The following is a 12690-nucleotide window of genomic DNA, read 5'->3' as shown; positions in this document are numbered from 1 at the left end:
ATTGGAGAATAAACGTAGGAAATTTTTAAAGAATTTTCCCATGCATTCATCTTATTTCCATTTTGGAAAAAATTTTTTAAACAGTTATGTCTTAGTAAAGAAAAAAATCTTTCTTTATTGTCACATAATTCCTTTTTATGTGAATTTTTTTTCGCTGTAATTTTTGGCTAAAATTTTTTTGTGAATATAGACGTCATTCTCCAGTGCCATCGATCACTGCAGAGTGGTTAACAAATCATTCTAGATATACATAAACAACCTAGCTCAAATATCCTATAATAATCATATTAATTTCTGGATTATTTGAACTATTAATAACTAATGTAAAATAATTTTTTTTAAGGTAAGCAGTTAGACTGCTTTTTTATACTAACATTAACTAATAATTACGATGATTTTTGAATTAAATTTAATTCAAAATAATAATTAACAAAATCAAAACTAAAGACTACATTACTTATTTCTTTTGCTTTTTAAACTCTAATGTAGAAATCTATTTTACATTAATTAAACTAGCATTTGTATAAAATTTAAATCATTATTTAACTTTTNTTAGTTATGTAAATCAAATACAAATAAATATAATTTATTCTTTTTATTTTACAACTAATTTCTTTTGTCCAGTAATAATAATAAACTCAGGAAAAATTAAACATAAAATAATTTTAATATCACTTTGTGCTTATTACTTAAACTCCCACACATCATGTCATATGTCTTGTTGCATGCCTATAATTCAGTTAGTAATAAGTACAACTAAATGTTTTAATATAATGATAATTCCAAATATTAATTCATTGTAATATTCAGCAAACTCATTTTGTTTATTTTTAAACAAAAATTGTTTTTGAATTTTTTGAATAGTGTTCTTTTTCAACTTTGACACAAAATGATGCTATGCAACATGGTGTGTCATCGGAATTTGACAGGTGATGCAAGAGTTATTGAGATATGAGATAGTGGGAGGGGATACCAATGGGTAGTCCAATGTCGGGAGATTTATGTGAGATGGTGATTCGACAAGAAGAGAATTAGTCCTTTCCAAGTTCCTTCCTAACATTCTTCTTTAGAGGAGGTATGGTACATTGATGACATTATTATTTTTTTGAAGACTGTTCTGGATTTGATTGCCTTTTGGTCAATAACAATCCATATGGATTGGTCATTGAAGTGGAAAAATCTAGCCCCTCAGTAGTGCATTTCTTGGACATAAATATCACTATAAAGGGGTTAAGAACATATATCGAGATTCGCACCTCGGTATTACCCAAGCATTGTTCCGTGTCTTCATACATCCTGGCGGGACCCTCATCATTACAAGACTATGGCCTACAAAGTGTTGGTTAGGAGGGCTTTCATCCACTCTTATACTTCCAAACACTTAATGCTGAAAATAGCCATTACTCATGGTTACTGAGCAGTTGTACATACATTGCTTAGTGGATGAATTTCATTGGATGCTTACAGAGTCCATGCCCAAGGTAGACACTTCTATTACAGACCATGGTGGAAAGGTGGAAGGGGTGTGTGTTACCATCAACTCCTTCCTAAGTTCATTATTTGCAAAAATTGCCAAGGAAACATGCAATTCTTATTGTTTTTCAGAGGTGCCTGTCTATTTTTACCATCCTTCAAAATGGAAAGGACCTCCCAACCCTAGCAGACTTCCTGGCATAGTGTCCCTATCAGAGACACCAGATGCAATGGGGACCTTCTGTACATTGGGTCCACTAAATGTTCTATGAAAAGGAGAGAACAATAGCATATCTCTGAAGTGCAATGTGCCAGAACATCCACAGCCCCCTCTACGTATACAGCAACCCGGAAATAATTGCTGACTTCACGCGGGCCAAACTCCTTCTCACATTACAGAGCATCTCAGATGGTTGGAGGCCATAGAAATTTTTAATGCTAATTTTGGGTCATCTTGTGTAAATTTTAAGGAGGAAACAGTGTTTGTCGATGGCCTGGCAGACCCTGTTTGACAGAACATTATATTCGTGAATTGAATGATTGTTATGCCCATCACAATGCTTACATAGCATTAAATTTATATTTATAGTTTCGAAAAGTTGTTTGAATTATGTTGTTTTAAAAACTTTTACAAATAGACACTAGTTCTGATAACATTCCATTGGGTAACCATTCTGTCACACCTGAAGAACTTGAAAGGGGTTGGAAAATGTTTGTGCAATGTTTGATTTTTTGTACTAAATGCACTGTAACTTGGCTCTGTGTCTACAGTAACATATATCCTGGTATGAGGTGGTGTATATATTAGTTTATTTGAAGCTTTGAAATTGCCCTTGCACATTTTTGCATCATAGCCCTTTGCAGTTTGAGTTGTTTTTGTGTATATTTTGGAGCTGACTTTTATTCCCAAATGGCAATATTTTGGTCAATTAATGTGTTTTTAATATATTGATGAGATATTTTGAACTTTTTTCAAAGTTTTCTTAGTGACTGTTCAACTTTTCTGATTTCTTCTATTTCTAATGACTATCATGTTATCTGCAATTTTAATTTTCTTTTGACCAATCCTTGGACATCTGATGACACTCTTATCACTTTCTAGTCTTTCTATGATTCTGTAACTTGTCCTCCTTGCCATTTCCACATTCACAAAATCTTAACACATTAATCATCATGAAGTACCACTTGTGTTACTCATTAAAAATTTCTCTTGATGCTTCAAGGTACAAGGTTTGTGCCTCAATGATTGATTACACAATATGCAGTAATACCTGCCAGAGCATTTCTGTAAATGTAGTTTAATTAAAAATAACACAAAACAAACTTGTACTAATCTGCAAGTTGAGCACAGTATATGTGACTCACAACCTGTATGTGTAAATTCATTCATCTAAGCCTGGAGGCATATACAGTAGACCCCCCCTATAAAATGAGTTCATATAGTTTGAATTCCTACATGACAGCAAAAAAATTGCGACCGTATTTGTATAAACATGCTAAAAGAGACTTGTGTAATTTAGTAAAATGTCATCGCTGACTCGTGTCACAACAGGATTGGTTGAATCTACACCAATACCGGATATTGCACAAACCATTGAGTTCAAACGAGCAGCAGACCTACTAAAAACCATTTATTATTTAACAGCCATAAAAATTATATTTATATTAATGATGTCTCCAAAGTTCAGCAAAAGTTTTCACAGAAAAATTATTTATCAGGAAGCATGCGAGCGTCATTCGATGCACTGCTCTACAACGAAAACAAGCTTAAGCAATGGCATCATCGAATGGTGCACACTCTGTAAGTAATCCTACAATTTTTTGTTTATAGCATAGTTTATATGGATTATTCCCAAAAAATTATACATATTTTGGAAATGTTGAGTCGAATTAGTCTAGAATCGATTAATTTTATGGAAGAAAACCTTTCAAACAGCCATAGTCCGTAAACTGCATACGTGCCGGGGCTGTGATTGGCTTATGTATTTAAGGACTTGTAGAACATAAATTTCATAAAAAACGGAACATATCTATTGTGTTATAGGGGTGTCAACTGTATATTGTACCTCAAACATCAAACAAAAGTTTCAAAATTAGCATAAATATTTTAAAAAAAACCACTTCAATGAGCAAATTCAGATTTTTTTTTTGTGAAAAGAACAAAAATCTATAGAAAAAAGGAATGATCCAGGGGGGACAAATTTTTTTCAATGGTGTAATTAGAATGTTAACTGTAAAGCTTCTCCTTTCCACATGTTGTTTATGAAATTCCTCAACTAAAATTCTTTTTTTGCTTATCATTAAGCTGCTCCATTTTATGTTTGGAATTTTGTTACCATAACAACATGAATTTAAATCTATGGAGTCCAAGCAACAACAATCTAAGCTAGCAAGTTCTCAGATTTATTTTTAAAAAATATCAAATATGCCTTCCAAAATCGGACAGATTTTGAGTTTATGTATCTACAGCACAGAAACCAAAGAGGTTTTCAGATACAAATAATATAATTTTAACCTGAATACAGCATCAAATTTAGATTACACTTGTAGACCAAAAAAAACTGAAATTGTTTCCAAGTATAATGGCCACTACAGAGCATAACAAACTGTATTCTGAGAATGAGTTTGAACCTTTTCAGAGAAATGCAGGTTATGTGACAAGGAGATAGACACATGAGATCTCTGTTAATGTTAGTTTTTGTTGGACATAACGAGGGGCAGAATTGAATACTTTCAAGAATCAAATGAGTTCCTGAGAAAAAGCAACAAATGTAATTTGAAAACAATGAGAATAAAGTAACATATTGCTTTTAATTTACCTTGTATAGAGTAGTTAGTAAGTAGTGTAGACTATTCGATAACAAGTTAATTGACATTCATAGTAATTATGGAGGTTGAAGTTCATAGAAACGTCACAGAAGTTGAAACTTTATATACTAATTTACACTTACCACACAACTTTCAGCACATTCAGTTTTCAACCACAAACATTTTTGACTTTATTGACAGGCCCTCTTTAGGTGAAATAACAAGAAAGAAATACAGTTCTTCTATTCTAAGTTATTCAAATATCCTGTAAACATACAAAGAGTGCCTGGAATGTACAAAATACTGTTAGCAGATACTAGATTTAATGCATGATTGACATATGTGGGCTCTACTTCTCAGTTGTTAGCATCTAGACTTAAAGAACACATCTATGATATAAATAACAACTACCACACAACCTCTTGGGTCCAGTTTGCATCAGATCAGGATATACCATGTTAGACTGAAGCTATACTTTTAAGGAAGATGTTTTACAGAATAAAATTTAAACCAACTGAAACTATCAAAATCTACAAACAGGACTATATTGGAGGTTGCATTAATAACAAGGATAGGTGAAATCTGTTATAAGCGTAGTAATTTATGCTGAATTTGCACGGGGCGATATGAATTCATTTTTAATATCTACATTCACTTGTTATAATTGTAATATCCACATCTGGGAAATTTTTTCAAAAATAAATTTTGAAACATCTTGAAAATTATTTGAATTGTGATTAACTGAAAGACTGAAACTTTTGAAAATTTTAGAATGCCTAGAACAGGATATTTGAATAGAATATACAGAAGCTTATTCTTCTTCTTCACGTGCCATGCCCGGTCCCCCGGACGTCGGCGATCACCAAGGAGAGGGAGTTCCTATCTTCAGCCGTTCTCATTACCTCCCCAATGTTTTGTATGCCTGTCCATTTTTTAATATGTCCATCCATGATAAATGTCTTCGGCCTCATTTACGCTTTCCCTCAATCTTTCCATTGAGGATTAGTTGTGGGATTTTGTATTTTTCTCTTCTAATGATATGTCCCAAGTATGCAATCTTTCTGCATTTGATTGTTGACAGCAATTTTCTATTTGTTCTTGCTCTGCTTAGAATTTCGTTGTTGGTCACTCGATCCGTCCATGGGACCCTCAGCATCCTTCTGTGAATCCACATCTCAAATGCCTCCAGTCTTCTTTCTGTATTCCTTTTTAATGTCCAGCTTTCCACACCATAGAGGAGAACTGACCGAATATAACATTCGGCCATGCGTTGCCGCAATTTCAAATTTAAATTGTCGTTGCAGAGCAGGGTTTTCATTTTTTGGAAGGATGTTCTAGCTACTGCTATCCTGCATTTAATTTCTTTCCCTGAATCTGGATTTTCTGTAATTATGCTTCCCAAGTATTTAAACTGTTTGACCCGTTCAATTTTTTTTTGGTCAAGAACAAGTTGTGCCTCTCTGTGTGGGGTCTGACTAAAAATCATAAATTTAGTTTTGTTTGCATTTATTCTGAGACTGGCATCAATTCCTGCTGAGTTAATTTTGTTTAGTAAGTACCTGTAAGCCTTCTAGGCTGTCGCATATGATTAGTGTATCATCAGCATATCTAATGACGTTAAGAATTATGCCGTTGATTTTAATCCCATAATTTGAGTTTTCTAAGGCATTTTTGAAGATTTTGTCTGAGTACAGATTAAACAATAAGGGCGAAAGAATGCAGCTCTGCCAGACTCCTCTCTGTATTTCAATTTCTGCTGTTTTAACTGTTCCTAACTTGACTACTGCTGTTTGACCCCAGTATAAATTTTGAATTATTCTGATGTCCTTGCCATCTAATTGAACTTGGTGTAGGATCTCTATTAATTTGGAGTGTCTCACACTATCGAAAGTCTTTTCATAGTCTATGAAACAAGCAAATGTGTCTTTTTGTTGTTCACGATATCTCTGGAGAAGGACGTTGATACTAAACAATGCTTCTCTTGTTCCAAAAGCATTTCTGAATCCAAATTGAGTTTCCTCAAGATCAATTTCACATTTTTTGTATATCCTGGCGTGTATAATATGTAGAAATATCTTCAGAACATGGCACATAAGACTAATGAATCTGTAGTTGCTACAACTTTTAGGATGACTTGGTTTTAGGGATTGTTACAAAGGTTGATTTTAACCAGTCTTTTGGTATTGTGCCAGTATTGTAGATCCAATTGAATAATCTAGTAATTAGTTTAATATTATCATCTTCAATCAATTTCACAATTTCAGTTGGGATTTCGTCAGGTCTGGGAGTTTTCTTATTTTTTGCGATATGAATGGCATGCTTTACTTCTTCGTCGAGTATTTCAGGACCTTCTACTGGGTCTTTATTTACAGGTGTTAGTCTTTCCTCATCAAAAAGTTTTTCAACGTAACATTTCCACGTGTTTTTCAGTACATTTTCATCAATAATAGGACTGTTATTAGCATCCATTAGTATATTAGAGCGATGACACTTGAATGAACCTGTCATTTCTTTGATTTTCTTATGCATCTGGAACATATTATGTACTTTTTCGAGGTTTTCAATTTCGTTGCAGTTTCTTTTTATCCATTCCTCCTTGGCCTTTTTTATCTCTACCTTTATAATGTCATTGATACGTTTGTAAGTTCCTGCGTCATTTTTTGTTAGTCTTCGTTTTTTCATTAAGTCCAGTATCTCTTCCGTCATCCATCTTTTCTTCTTGACTTTACAGGTTGATTTTAGGTTTTTGTGACAGACTTTGATCAAGATGTCCCTCAGATCTTCCCATAGTGTTTGTACGTCAGAATGATTATTATCTTCAAGTTGCCTAGTTCCTTATTCAATTTTTCTTCTACTTGTTTTCTAAATTGTGGTATTTCTATTCTCGTAATATCATAGTGTTGGCTTCTGCACTTTGGTTTAATTGCCTTTAATTTTAGTTTGATGTCTGCCACCAGTGGAACATGGTCAGAATCAATATCTGCGCCAGGGAATGTTGTCACCCGTGTTACGCAGTTTCTGTGACGTTTATTAATGAGTATGTAGTCTATCTGGTTTCTAATTGGTGATTGATTTTTATCAGCAGGTGATTTCCAGGTGTAAAGTTTTCTTTTTGGTAATTTGAACCAAGTGTTCGTAATTATCATATCATTTTCCTGGCAGAATTCAAAAAGTCTGTCCCCTCTCTCATTACTTAGACCCAACCCAAAGTCTCCTATCAGATCTTCCCGTCTTCCCATGCCAACTTTAGCATTGTAATCACCAATAATCGTGGTGATATCATTTTTTTTTTAGTTTGCCAAGTATCTTATTGACAGAGTTGTATAAGTCTTCTAGCTCGTCTTCATTATTATTGGTAAATGTTGGGGCGTATACTTGTATTATATTAATCCTGAAAGGTTGACCATGTATTTGAAGTATCATCAGCCTATCCGATATTGGTGAATGGTCGATAACACATTGCATATGTTTTGCAGAAACAAATATCCCCACCCCATTTCAGTGGTATTGGTCTTGGTCATTGTTTCCTGAATAGTAAAGCGTTCCGTGCTCATTTTGGCATACTCCAGAACCAGGCCAGCGTAATTCACTAATGCCTAGAATATCTATTTTTAATCTTTGGGTTTCTTTAATTACATTGTCAAACTTACCAGCCATAAAAAGGCTTCTCACATTCCATGTGGCAATACGGATTTTTGATTTCACTATGTTGAGCCGGGAGATTCTTCGCACCCCTTACCCATCTAAGGGCTGCCCGGGACTAGGGGCCATTGATGTAGGTTTCCTCTCCATAGTGATATCCTGGGAATAGATTAAGGGGTGGTATTCCGTTGCCTTCCCCTGTAATAATCAGCCGCTCCTTACGTGGAGACACTTATCACTAAAAATGTTTAATTTGCTGACTTCTCTTCCAACTAAATATTGAGCAAGCCGCTACAAATATTTTTTCACTTCGAATACAGAAGCTTAGTAGAATTGTAATACTTTCTTGTTGTTTAACCTGAAGTGAGCCTCTGAATGAAGCCAGAAAGGTTTGTGGTTGAAAACTCAATGTGTGGTAGTTGTAAATTTGTTATAGGTTGAAATTAATGATTAATTTGAATAATAAAATTCCTGGAGAAGTAAGATCACAGAATAACTTAGTCTCTATATTACTGTAATGCAATTATAATAGAATTTCTGATGGCTGAGCAAGACTAATTCTTGGTATTCAAATTGGCTTGTTGCATGATGACATGCTCATATGGATTGCATCTAAGAAGTACAGTGACATTCTATTAACCTTGCATCATCAGGACCATATGGTGTCAGATTACCGAACATGCTGCCTTATCAGATGGGGGAAATAGTTTTTTTTTTTTTTTAATCACTTTGACACAATTTTTCCAGGCAATTTCTACCCTTGGTTGGCCTGAAACAAGAACTTTCTATTCTTGCTTTGTGTTTTTTGCACTTCTATTGCATATAAATAGAGACATATACTAATTATCAAAGTATATGAACAGTATGTGCTAAATATTTTTGCTTTTCTTATCAAATCCATGCAATAATGTAGTTGAAAAAATCTTTAGAAAAATCATACAAGAGCTAACTGGTTTTACCTAGTGTCACATCATGTCATGTTTGCATTTATCATCTCTAAAAGGAGAACCACATCCCATTCCAAAAACTGTGCATTTTGAGTTCTTTTACATGAAAATCTTAACTACCCAGTGCACTGGTAATCCTTTCCCAATGACGAGCTCAATATGCTAGTTTATTGGGTTTGTCAGCATACTGCATGCCAGGTCAACAGAATTTTATAGTATTTGAATACCTAGTACAAGTTCTCAGGAACAACAAGAACTTTTTAGAATCCAACACTATTTAATTTTTGCATTCAAATACTCCTGTCTTTAGTTGGAATGACTTTGGATTAAACTTATAAAATTTCTTTATAAAAATCTCTAAAACAAAGTAAACAAGTAAACATAAATGTGTGATATTTACCTGACATAGTTTAAAGATCAAAAAAGAAAAAATAATTAAACCTATTGAAAATGGAAAAGAATTTCAGTTTACACAGGTTTTACTGTATTTTGTGAACTTTTCATTAAATAAAAATTATTATTAAATTATTGAAAATCTTCATTTTACAAAAAACCTAATTTTGTATACAATAATGTATGTAATTAAATAATTCATTTCAAAATATATGAATAAAAAAAATTTAAAAATTTGTTAAAATTCGTCTGTAAAAATACTAGAGAGGTTGCGGCCGAAGTTTTCGTCTCTTAAACGTGAACGTCGAACGTCGAGCGCCGCTATCTTGTAAGCAGCACTCGATGTTCGACATTCACGTTTTATAGATGAAAACTTCGGGCACAACCTCGCTAATGGCATATTTCTACAGACTAACAAACCTCTAATATTAAAATTATTAATATAAGAAAACTAGCTGTTACCTGCAGCTTTGCCCGTGAAGATTTTGCAAGCAAATCCCATTTATATTCAGTATTTCAACAACCATAGTAATTATTATATAACACTTACCACTGAGAATGATGAGAATTGCCGAGAATCAAACGAACTATTTTCAATTTGATCAATTTTCTGGAGCGTTCTATAATCAAACCAATATGCAATAACAAATTTGAATTTAAAAAGGTTTGAACATTTTTAAAATCAAAATAGATAAAAATATTTATAACAATGTCTGAAATGTTATTAATTTAATACACCTAAGTACTCTAATACTAAATCCTCTCCCTCTCCCTCGAGGGGGAATTTCGAAAAATCCCTTCTTAGTGTGCATTGCCATGGCGTACCCTACTAAAATGCAGATAAAAACAAAAAAAATCACATCTAAAATAGTACAGTAGAAGCCATTCTTCCGGTTAAGCCTTAATGCTCTTCCTCTCCTCCCCACAGAGGAATTTTGAAAAATCCCTTCTTAGTGTGCGTTGCCATAGCATACCCTACCATAACACAGATAAAAACAAAAAAATCACATCTAAAATAGTACAGTAGAAGCCATTTTTCTGGTTAAGCCTTAATGCTCTCCCTCTCCCCCGCAGGGGAATTTCGAAAAATCCCTTCTTAGTGTGCGTTTCCATGACGTACCCTAACTGTCTACCAAATTTCACCTTTTTAGGTTAAGCAGTTTGCTCTGGGCGATGATGAATCAGTGAGTCATTCAGTCAGTCAGTCAGTCAGGACAAGCAATTTTATATATTTAGATAAACCATCTTCAAGCATATATTACATATTAAAATAAAACAAAATTTGTTAATGTAACAAAGTGTTTTTGTTAAATTTAATGAAAGTGCTAGTTTAAATTAACGAAAATCAAATGCAGCTGTTTTAATTCGAGTATAATATCTAAAATCCAAACATCCAAGCAATTTCAGACTACTTTAGTCCATTCTCAGAGATTTAATAATTAGAACAGGAATATTAGAACTTTTTTTTTTTTAAATAAGAACATGCCAAAACATTTCAAGGTTCCAGAACTCTTCAAACTTCAAACAAATTAGAATAGAACATTGTTTAAAACTAAGAATATACAAAGATGTTAAGGTGCCAGTACATTTGAATATTATTGAACAAATTTAAAACTCACAATCCTTACAAACCAAACTTGTATTAACATCAACACAATTCATTATCCTAAAACTCCTACATCTACAAATCATCAGTACACAAAATCCAGTTCTCACCTTTTGTTGGCCCTATCTCTTCATACTTTTCCTGTCTATTCAAGACATAGCTTCAAGCTGTTGGGAGACTTTGAGTCTTTATTTTTAACAACTCTTTGTTATAAATCCATCTCCATATCTTTTAGATTTTTTTTCTCTTTCATCTCAATAATTCTGGCTTTTTTCCAAATTAATTCAATTTTTTTTCTCATTTCTTCTTGACTCAGTGCTGTAGTACCTTTTCTGCTCTCAGATCTCCTTGATGCACATTCATCCTAGTTCTAGTATTTGCCTTCACCTAAACCATTCTCTTATTTTTCTCAATCATTATGTTTTTGTTTGTACCGTTTTATAATTATTATTGTTATTATGTTTCAATAATTTAAACATTTTTTTTTTTTAATTTATAAACAAGTTATACAATAAGATACATACCATATAAAAAAACAACAGTGTTTTTGTTTTGATTTGTCTTCAGGACAATTATCTTCTGTTCATATTTTATTTGAATTTCTATAGCTGGCTTATATAATATTTTGAAAGTACTTAAACACTTTTATGTGTTCTATTTTTGCATTTCATTAAAACAGTTTTTGATTTTATTTGCCTAGCAGAATAGTTAACTTATTAGTTGAACACTATTTATATGTTTCTCAGTTGTACAGTACAGTACATTTTTCATAATTATACACTAAATATTTTCTATACTGTGCTTTCTCCTTTATAAAACATTTCAGTTATATATTCTTTATTTATATAATTTTGCATTTGTATGTCATATTTTTTAGTATTCTACAAAACTTTTTCTCACTTATGTATTATTCACTTTGCAATGGTAAAAATTAAAGCAATTATTAAAATAAAATGGAAAAGTGAATTATGAATTTACTTCAGGTTAGTCCACATTGACAGTGAATCACTAGCAAATGTGATAAACAGAGCAAATAATATATAACTTGTAATGCTGTTCCAATGTATTTTCTTGTTTAGCAAATTGCTTTGCCAGTCTAACATGCTGAAAATCTTTGCTTTCCATAGTTTGTAATATGAACCAGTTTTGCTAAGTGAATAAAAATCACTTTCCAGTTTCTCGATTGTTTTCACTATTTGCTGTTAGTGTGAACTAACCTTTAGAACAATGTTTTCCAAAGTGGTTCCTATGGACCCCTGGGGGTCCTTGAAATTGCTGAAGGATCCATGGAAATTAAAATTAATTTGTGAGTGTGTGGACAATGTCAGGGGTCCACAAAAGGTTTAATATAAAGTAGAATGATTGTGACCCATAGTCAGTTAAAAATAAATAGTAATAAATAAATTAGTAGTCACTTTTACATCCTAAGTAAATATAACTATAAATAAGTACATAAAATACAAGTAAGAACAAACATTGCACAATGGGAGTTGGGCCTATCATGGCCGCCTATCTATGTATGCAGGTCAGCGTTATCACATTTGGCTACCTTTTTTTTTTTTTTTTAGTTTGGCATTAAAAAGATCACTTGGCACATTGGTTACTTTTTAGGCTACATAAATTTGACTTGCTACATTTTTGGCTACATATTTATTTATAAATATATTATTTAAATAAAACTGCACTTTAGAATGGTGTTTCATCCTTTTTTATTAAGTATCGACTCAAATAAGACAAATATTTGTTTTTTTTTTTTTTTTAAATAAAACATAATACAAAATATTATTGTAAATTTTTATAATAAGATTTTAAAAAGCAAAG

The 12690-nt window shown here is 32.6% G+C and overlaps 1 protein-coding gene across 2 annotated transcripts in view; it reads left to right on the top strand.

The window, feature by feature from the left end:
* Positions 1 to 12690, top strand: part of LOC111633717 (arfGAP with SH3 domain, ANK repeat and PH domain-containing protein-like) — an 80232-nt gene that overhangs the window by 22508 nt on the left and 45034 nt on the right. The window lies entirely within an intron of this gene.

The sequence above is a fragment of the Centruroides sculpturatus genome, unplaced genomic scaffold, assembly GCF_000671375.1.
Source record: "Centruroides sculpturatus isolate CEXI.00-Female unplaced genomic scaffold, Cexi_2.0 scaffold850, whole genome shotgun sequence".
NCBI classification, from domain to species: Eukaryota; Metazoa; Arthropoda; class Arachnida; order Scorpiones; family Buthidae; genus Centruroides; species Centruroides sculpturatus.
Note: the sequence above shows the minus strand (reverse complement) of the source record. Positions and strands in the feature narration are given on the sequence as shown.